The following is a 10,027-nucleotide window of genomic DNA, read 5'->3' as shown; positions in this document are numbered from 1 at the left end:
TTGGAACCAGAATTTTGCTGTTTTCAAGCCCATTTCCTGGAGGATGACTTAATAAACATACAGCGGGGACGGAATGAATTCCGACCCCTTAGATTTTCCACTCTTTGTTATCTTGTAGCCATTTTCTAAAATCATTTCAGTTAATTTTTTCCCCTCATTAATGTACACACAGCACCTTGTATTGACTGAAAAAAACGGAATTTTTTAAATTTTTGCACCCACTGTAAACATTCACACACTGCTGGAAGTGCATTTCCGGGTTTTGTATGTAACAGCATAAATATGTTGTGGTTTAAAACAATACCTAACTATATAGTAATAATTTATACTGTAACTGTGGATTAAATAGCAACGATTACAGTGATTGTCACCAAAATGTGCACGACATGAGGGTGCCAACGACCCGCTGGAGAGGACCAAGGTGCGAGATGTCGCCAAGGACCAATCAGAGCAAGGAAAACATCCTTACTCAAATTACAGATATCAGTGTTCCAATCAGAGGAAAGCTCGTGTTTAGATTACAGACTACAAAAACTACAGCTTTAACATGCAGCGTAGTTTTGCCACTGCCCAAACGTGGCTATTTCAGCCAACTTCTAACTTGACAAAACACCTTGCAGTGAGTTGCAGGTGTTTTTGTTGTTGTTTTGGCTGTGTATATGGCAACATGAGCACTATTTTATGGTCACAAGTAACTGTAAAACATGCATCTTGTTCTGTCTTTATTTCTGTCTGTCTGTCTGTCTCTCTCACTCACACACACACACACACTTTATCAATATATCTGGTCAGCAAACAGCTTCTTCATTCAGTCATTTTAGTGAAGAAAAGCAAATAATGTTTCTCTAAGGCCCTTTGCACGTGTTGCTGTTCCCCCCCCCCCCCGCCCCACACTTAAAAATTGAAATGGTGGCAGGTGTGGGTGGACTCCCATTGAACATGAGTTCGAATGTGATCTGTTACTTCTGAACACAGCCACATGACAGTTATAAGAGAGAATGTATCCTTGTGCAAGCAGATTTATTTTAACTTATTTTATTTAAACTTTATTTAACCAGTTAAAATAGAACATCTCTTTTGCAATGGTGACCTGGCCAAGAAGGCAGAAAGCTAAATGTCAGGTACAAGTCAATGACATCAACTTTATTTCAGTTGTTTATTTTGACCTCCCCTCTCAAAAAGATAAAAAAATAAATCAGTTGAATTGTACAAATGTTATTTCATTTGACGTTCATGGTCTGATTTAAAAATTAAATTTGAAGTTACTCACTAGTTTCTCAGTACTTGAATAGTTTTTTCACTAAGTACTTTCTTACTCTTACTCAAGTAATTATTTGGAGGACTACTTTTGACTTTTACTTGAGTCATATTATTTTAAAGTAACAGTAAATCTTGTTATCAGTCTGTTGTCAGTCTCATAATCTGAAGGTTGCTACATTTAGGAAATACGAATTCTAGATTACGGAGGTTTCATTATTGAACTCCAAACTCACACAAAACACAACAAGGAGTGGAATTTTATAGAATATTTAATGAAATCTACGAGGGATCTATAGGGCAACACACAGAGGGGTCTAACTACAAAAAGAAAATAACACTAAGGGTAAATGAAAAGGGAAGCTAGGACATCGTGTGTTGCTGGACTAAAAATGAGTGTGAATAGGTTCCATCGTGTTGAGTGAGTACAAAGTTGGAACTTGTGTGGAGCTAGTATTTCCCCCCAAATTACAAGGCACTAATTTTGCACATTCTGGCAATGACTGAGGTGTCCTACTCACGACCGTAGATCCGTGGGTCTTTGGTGTGGTCTGTCTCCGTCGTCTCGGGAGGCAGGTTTGGTTGAAGAAAAAGGATGCGCAAAAATAAAACAAAAACAGGCGGAAAAAGGAAAAGAGGTTGTCCCATCGGGGTTGCGCTCGTAACTTTCCTGCCGATTGAACTTGTGGCGGGCTCTGCTCTTACTACAACAGTAAATGGCTGAACCTAGCATTTAAAAAATACCCACTGGTGCTCGTGAAGCCACTAGTGACATCCATCATTTCTAAGCAAATAGCCTAAACCCTTGTTTGCTGATGAGGCACAAGCTGAAAATGAAAACATCACCACTATAGCACAGAGCAGGTCTTAGCGGTTTATTAGAAGAAAAAAGAGAAAACAAATTGTGGCTCTCTCACAGCGCTCCATCATCTTCCCACATCTCACTCACGCACACACTTTGATGAGGAATAGGAGCTGTAGGGGAAGACAACTTTCTGATGCTTTTCTTATTTAACTTTTCTGTTTTATCTCGTCTGCTTCTCATGCCTTGTATGTGGAATGATGTTTTGAGGCAACGAAGCATTTCTTGCTTTTTTTTTTAATGGGTGTTTCATTTTGCGGTGGTCGGGAAGTTTACCCCAGATCATATTTGGAAAATTTTTTTTTTTGGTCCCTCTACACTCCCCACACATATCATGTTTATCATGTTGCGGTGTCTTTCTCTACCTTTGGTCATTACTTCCTGAATTAGCTTGTGTTTGTCAAACTCAAATGACTTAGTTCACCATTGAAAATTACACTACTATTACACTACTTATTACTACTGGTTCTGCTGCTCATATTTCCGTGTCAGTTGAAACTTACACCAAGAACCTACAAATTTACCACAAGTTGAGCTCTACTCGGAGCCCCCGTTTTTGATCACTTAGGCAACCTTAGCTTTAAAATAAGGCACATGGGAGGAGGCAAGTTTTTTTTTTTTGTGTGTTTGTTTGAGTTTAGCCAATGCTGTATTGGATGTAGCTGTGTCAAGCCAAATTTTTTATTTGATTTGATTAATTATTCATATATATAATCTCACTGTGGTTTACGGGTTAACCAGTGGCATGCCGGGCATGTTCACTTCACATTAAGCAGCTTTGGTAATGAAAATTGCTCAGTATTTCTTTTTTTCCTGCAAAATAAAAGAGCTTTTTTTCTCCTTCGGCCACATTTGATTGAAATAGGCAAAACTACGAGAAGAACCAAAGATGTGGAGGAGAGTAACGACACTATACAGATCATCCAAAAAATAAAAAATAAATAAAAATCTGCAATGCACTAAATGCGCAATAAGTGAACTGCGATATACTGGGGGATTACTGTATAATGATTTGATTTCTATAATAGCATTTTACTCCATACTGTAAGATGCCGGTATTAAAACTGCATGAACAATTGCATGATAAAAACTAAAATGCTTTTGATGTCATTCGAAATCTCTTACTTAAACCTTATTTATGCGACTCATTGTAATTCCTCTCTATGTCCACCATAAGATTTAATTCTCAGATGTGAACTTTACTCGTTTCTGCTCCCTAAAACTACTGTGCAGCAGTTAGGGAAAATAGTGACAAGAGATAATCTGGCCACTCTTAATTGGAATAGTATTGTAATGTTGTCCGCAGTGCAAGATATATTAAAGTGTGCGCAGTTTGCAAACCAAACCAAAATGTGAGAAACAAGTCTCTTCTCTTTCTTTCTTTTTTTTTTTTTTTTTAACCTGAATCCTAAACTATGTGTCGTATGGCGAGGAACCTGATGTTTAGCGGCGCATGACTACAGCACAAAGGTTTAAGATACACCATTAAAATTTGTGTACGGACAAAAGAGAAATTATTCACGCAGCCCAGTTTCATTAGCACTATTGTAATAGCAGACAGGAAGGGATTTTGCATACATACATATAAATAGTCAAATTAGCTGTTCTGGCTCCAGCTGTGACGCTCACGTCAGATTTGGCGCACTGTGGTGGGCACAGGGGATGGAAGAGTCATGCCAAAAACAATAGCTTTCCTTTCTTTGCTCACACTTTACCATATCATCTGCACTGATCCGTGTGATTGGCTGGAGATGAGGTTTCTTTAACACACACACACACACACTGAAGTAGAATGCAGTCCGAATCGAGCTCAGCAGTCAGATATTCTAATGAGGATACGTGAGGGGAAATGAATCAGAAAGTTGAGGCGTCTTGGATTAAAAAAATAAAAATATAAGAAAGTGATGTTGTTAAATTGGACTCGTGAGCTTATCTGTAGCCTCTCAATAAATGGAACACATTTTCCTTGAAAAAGATATCCCAAAGATGTTAAATATGTGGTTCGCAGGCCAGAATGTGCCCGTCAGGGAGTCCAATTAGGCCCGTGGGTATAGAACGCATGAACTGCAATTTTTCAATAAAATTAATTGTTAATTTTGTCCACTGGAGGGCTCAATGATCACTGGCCACCAGAGGCGTCGCAACAGGGTAGGCAAGACAGGCAATTGCCAAGGGCCCCGGGGGATGGCTGACCTTTGCCCCTTAATCCATCCATCCAGCCATCTTCTTCCGCTGTCAGCAATAGTTCCAAAGCGGTCCCTGACTAGCGCCGCTGGCTGGTGACAGACGGCTGAGATTGGTCAATATGAATGACACGATTCTAAACGGTCTTTGTAATGACACATCGGTCGCCAGAGGACTCTCTTAATGAGGACCACTACTGGCCGGCTTGATTGAAATACATCTGCAGCACAACAAAATGAAGCGAAATTATGGAACAGGGCATGCAAAAAAAAAAAAAAAAAGCAAGAGGATGAAGAAAAGAAAAACGAGATAGTGGTAAGTGTGGATGTTTGTTACATGACAAAAGTAGTGATGCAATTTGTCCCAGTCCCACTGAGCATCACAAAGATTCACTGTACATTATTAGCTAATATTAGGCACTCCGTCACCAGAAGACCCACTAATAAGTTGAGACAAAACAACATACGAAATTAATAACAACCCAAAGATGCATTTGCAGTTGATAAAATTCAGGAAATTAGCGACAGAAAATTTATGAGCTCAAATATTTTCTGTATGCCAGTTACCTCATTGATGTTATTGTCGCATGTTCACGGTCTGAGGAGGTTTAAAATGTGTTCGCAAAGTACGCACAAATTCAAGTACAAACATGAATCGCATAATGAATTTGTGCGTCCAACGTGTACGTGCACAATTTAAGCGGAAATGTGTGGATGCGCACTGTCAGTGACTGAGGCCCATTGTATTAGGGGTTAGGGGTATTTAAGCCACAATTTTCCATTGGCCTCATCTGTATAATAAATTCTAAAATATGTCTGCTGGATGGGGGAGAGGCGGCATGGTGGCCCGACTGGGTAGCGCATCCGCCTCACAGTTTTGAGGACCTGGATTCAAATCTGGCCTTGCATGTGTGGAGTTTCCATGTTGTCCCCATGCCAGCGTGGCTTTTCTCCGGGCGCTGCGGTTTTCTCCCACATCCCGAAAACATGCGTGGTAGGTTGATTAAAGACTCTAAATTGTCCGTCGGTGTGAATGTGAGTGCAAATGATTGTTTGTTTATATAGTACCCTGCGATTGGCTGGGGACCAGTTCAAAGTGTAACCCCGCCTCCCACCCGCAGTTCACTGGGTTATGCTCCAGCATAGCCACGACCCTTGTGAGGAGAAGCGGTGTAAAAAAAATGGATGGATAAGGTCAAATGTCAGCTCATTAAACGCCTCTTCTGATCATAAATGACAGCATAATTAACATATAACAATGTACACTTTCGTTTTCAATTCTGCTTCAGAGCAACAACCCTTTTCTCGTCAGTACTGGGTGTCAAATTGTTTCTTCAGAGGTCTGCATTTCCATCAATAAATTACCTTGCAGTTTTGCGCAGAGGAGGGAAAACATATGTTTCAGTCCGACTATCTATATTCTAATACTTCTTGGCAACATTCTCTGAATGTTTGGAGATGGTGCTGGTCCATTTTTTTTTTCCATGTGCAGGAGTTTAAATCCTGACCTCGATATGAAAGTAGAGACCCACGTACACAACAAGATACCGAACACTGATGAGTTGATTGGCACCTGTTCTGCTCTGTTTTAAAACAGAATCGTGTACCTGTACCCCATCGAGCACTTGACGTTTTCAAACAAATACAACCATATTAGCAAATTGGTTACTAATTATTATATCAAGGAATGCGTTGTGCTTGCGTCATAGGCTTGTCTTGACATATGGGTTCAACTTGATCACTCCTTTTATCGGTTCCAATTATTGCAGAATATTGTTGCATATGATAAGAAACTCCTCAAACAGCCCAATATAGGCCAGTTTAAACAATAATTTAAAAAAATAAAATAAAATCTCTCTGGGAGGTACTGCAATGGCTTGGTTGAAAAAGCGTACACGTATCACTATATGGTAGGCATCAGAGAAGACGTGGCACAGATAAAAGATAGTGGTTTCAAAGCTCATAACTCTTTTGTATTGGTCAAAACTTTGTGTTTGACAGTTAGGTTATGTACAGTGGGTGGGAAGCAAAAGTGCGTCAGTTGTGAACGATCCCGTTGGGAACGCTCCTGTTGTCACTTCAAGGAGCGGGGGTTCGAGTTTGTTTGTATTCCTCTCTCTCTCATTGCCCAACAAATTTTACACACAGTGAAGACAGCGCAGCAACAGGGAACCCCACTTCCAATGAAGTTGGGACGTTGTGTTAAGCATAAATAAAAACAGAATACAATGATTTGCAAATCATTTTTCAACTTCTATTTAATTGAATACACTACCAAAGACAAGATATTTAATGTTCAAACTGCGGCGCAGTTCGGACCAACACGGTCGGGGATAAACTTTGTCTTTGTATGCTGTGAGCAGAGATGGCAAAGATAGACAAATGGAGCTCAGTCTGAATTCTGTAACACTGTGCGTCATACTGAGGCAAAATAATTTTAAATAATTTGCCATTTGCTAAAATCATTTGTTCTTTTTTTGTACACACAGCACCCCATATCGTCAGAAAAAAATGGCTAATTTCTGCTTCAGTTGGTTTCTCTGCAAAAGTAACTGAAATGCCAGAATGAATGGACTGTATGTATTGTAGTACAGTATGTAATTATAATTCAAGGAATGGCATCAATCTACAAACAAATATGAGTATGTTTTTGCATTATTTATACTCCTTCATAAATTCACATACTCGGAATTCAAAATGAAAATGTAACATACTTAAGATAAAAAACAATAAATATAGTACAAATATAATAAAATAATAATAATAATAATGGTGGAACGGTGGGCGACTGGTTCGCACATCTGCCTCACAGTTCTGAAATAAATAAATAAATAAAAATAGAAGGTCCTTTTCTAATTAAAATATACAACCCCAATTCCAATTCAGTTGGGACGCTGTGTTAAACATAAATAAAAACAGAATACAATGATTTTCAAATCATGTTCAACCAATATTTAATTGAATACACTACAAAGACAAGATATTTAATGTTTAAACTGAGCAAATGAGCAAATAATCATGAACTTGGAATTTTATGGCTGCAACACGTTCCAAAAAAGCTGGGACAGGTGGCGAAAAAGACAGAGAAAGTTGAGGAATGCTCATCAAACACCTGTTTGGAACATCCCACAGGTGAACAGGCTAATTGGGAACAGGTGGGTGCCATGATTGGGTAGAAAAGGAGCTTCCCTGAATTGCTCAGTCATTCACAAGCAAAGATGGGGCAAGGTTCACCTCTTTGTGAACAAGTGCATGAGAGAATAGTCGAACAGTTTAAGGACAATGTTCCTCAACGTACAATTGCAATTTAGGGATTTCATCATCTACGGTCCATAATATCATCAAAAGGTTCAGAGAATCTGGAGAAATCACAGCATGTAAGCGGCAAGGCCGAAAACCAACATGCCCGTGACCTTCGATCCCTCAGGCGGCACGGCATCAAAAACCGACATCAATGTGTAAAGGATATCACCACATGGGCTCAGGAACGCTTCAGAAAACCAATGTCAGTAAATACAGTTCGGCGCTACAACTCAACTATGCGAAGCAAAAGCCATTTATCAACAAGACCCAGAAACGCCGCCGGCTTCTCTGGGCCCGAGCTCATCTAAGATGGACTGATGCAAAGTGGAAAAGTGTTCTGTGGTCCGACGAATCCACATTCCAAATTGTTTTTGGAAATTGTGGACGTCGTGTCCTCACGCCCAAAGAGGAAAAGAACCATTTGGACTTCTATGGACGCAAAGTTCAAAAGCCAGCATTGTGGATGGTATGGGGCTGTGTTAGTGCCAATGGCATGGGTAACTTACACATCTGAGAATGCACCATTAACGCTGAAAGGTACATACAGGTTTTGGAGAAACATATGCTGCCATCCAAGCAACGTCTTTTTCATGGACGGCCTTGCTTATTTCAGCAAGACAATGCCAAACCACATTCTGCACGTCTTACAACAGCCTGACTTCGTAGTAAAAGAGTGCGGGTACTAGACTGGCCTGCCTGCAATCCAGACCTGTCTCCCATTGAAAATATGTGGCGCATTATGAAGCGTAAAATAGGACCCCGGACTGTTGAACAGCTGAAGCTGTACATCAAGCAAGAATGGGAAAGAATTCCACCTACAAAGCTTCAACAATTAGTGTCCTCAGTTCCCAAACGTTTATTAAATGTTGTTAAAAGAAAAGGTGATGTAACACAGTGGTAAACATGACACTGTTTAACACAACGTCCCAACTTAATTGGAATTGGGGTTGTATAGGATTATCCTTAGGCGTGGGGTTTGTTAGGAGTGGATTTGTCCCGATAATAGGGTCCGAAACAGATAAGGGTGCGATAATCTTAAATAGTGAGTGCATTCGATATTTACGACCAAAAGTCTTTATGTGTGTGGGGAAAGCCAAGTCATGATGCTTTGAATTGTGACGTGGAACAGGATGTAGGCAATCAAAAAGGAACAATGTAACGACTGTAAATGCCCCGGGGTGCTCTGGTTTCCCTCCCACATCCCAAAAACATGGTAGGTTAATTGAAAACTCTAAATTGCCCGTAGGTGTGAATGTGAGTGTAAATGGTTGTTTGTTTATACTGTATGTGCCGTGTATTGGGTGGCGACCGGTTCATGGTGTACCCCTCCTCTTGCCCAGAGTCAGCTGGGATAGGCGCCGGCATGCCGACGACCCAAGTGAGGATAAGTGGGAGGGAAAATGAATGGATGGATGTTTTACCCAATGTTGTATATTTGTTGAAAAGTCAGTTCCCCAGATGGCAAGAAATGTTTTTTTCAATAACTACTGTACTCTCTTTCCGGTTCAATAGTTAGTTTTCAAATAATGAAATTGGATTTTTCATTTGTTGGACTATGACGTCTTTCTTTCGAAATGGTACAAGGAGTAACAATTTGATTCTGATTCGGAAGTCATTCATTACTGTCGACACCAGTAAAAAATTGGGATTTAGAGGATGAATGCGGGTCCTGTGACCAGTGTGTTCCTGCTCTGCCTGCTCTTGGCTTATGACAAGGCACAAGACAAGATGTTCAGATATACTGTAATTTCTCGTGTGTAATGCACATTCCCCTCCCCCCCCCCCCCAAAAAAAATGGTCAAAAGTCAAGAGTGCGCATTTTACATAGGTATATGGGAAAATGGAAAAAACCTTTCCCATTTTATAAATATATGCCGTCATTTAGAGGTTATGAAAAAGCTGTACACTTTCATTCCAAAATGCCACCGCCCCCTAGAGGTTATGAGTAAGTCTTTCAGTCTCATATGCCACCGCCAACTAGTGGTTATAAAAAAGTTGTAGCCTACAATTTCCTTCCAATATGACAGGGGTAGTATGACTGCATATATGTACAGTTGTGCTCATAAGTTTACATATCCAGGCAGAATTTGTGATTTATTTATTTATTTTTAATATGACTGATAAATAAATGTGTTTCGCCTGGCCCTGTGTGTGGGTGTATGTAAATGTGTGCAGGCAGATGAACCTTAGCGAGGATTTATTGTGAGCACAATGTGACCATATGCATCTTCTTCTGCATACCTCCAGCAACATCTTTATACCTCACCCAAGAGCTGCATATCTAAACATACGAGTATGCATGCCCATGCAAAATAATTATCCAGTGATAAGCAATAGCTTGAGACGTAGGAGTGTGACTTTTTGACTCCATCTGTATCTACAACCCATGTTTATGTATGCTGTAAAGTGTAAAGTGAAGTTT

The sequence above is a fragment of the Phyllopteryx taeniolatus genome, chromosome 12 (genome assembly GCF_024500385.1).
Source record: "Phyllopteryx taeniolatus isolate TA_2022b chromosome 12, UOR_Ptae_1.2, whole genome shotgun sequence".
Classification (NCBI taxonomy): domain Eukaryota; kingdom Metazoa; phylum Chordata; class Actinopteri; order Syngnathiformes; family Syngnathidae; genus Phyllopteryx; species Phyllopteryx taeniolatus.
The sequence above is the reverse complement of the archived record's forward strand: the minus strand, read 5'-3'. Positions refer to the sequence as shown.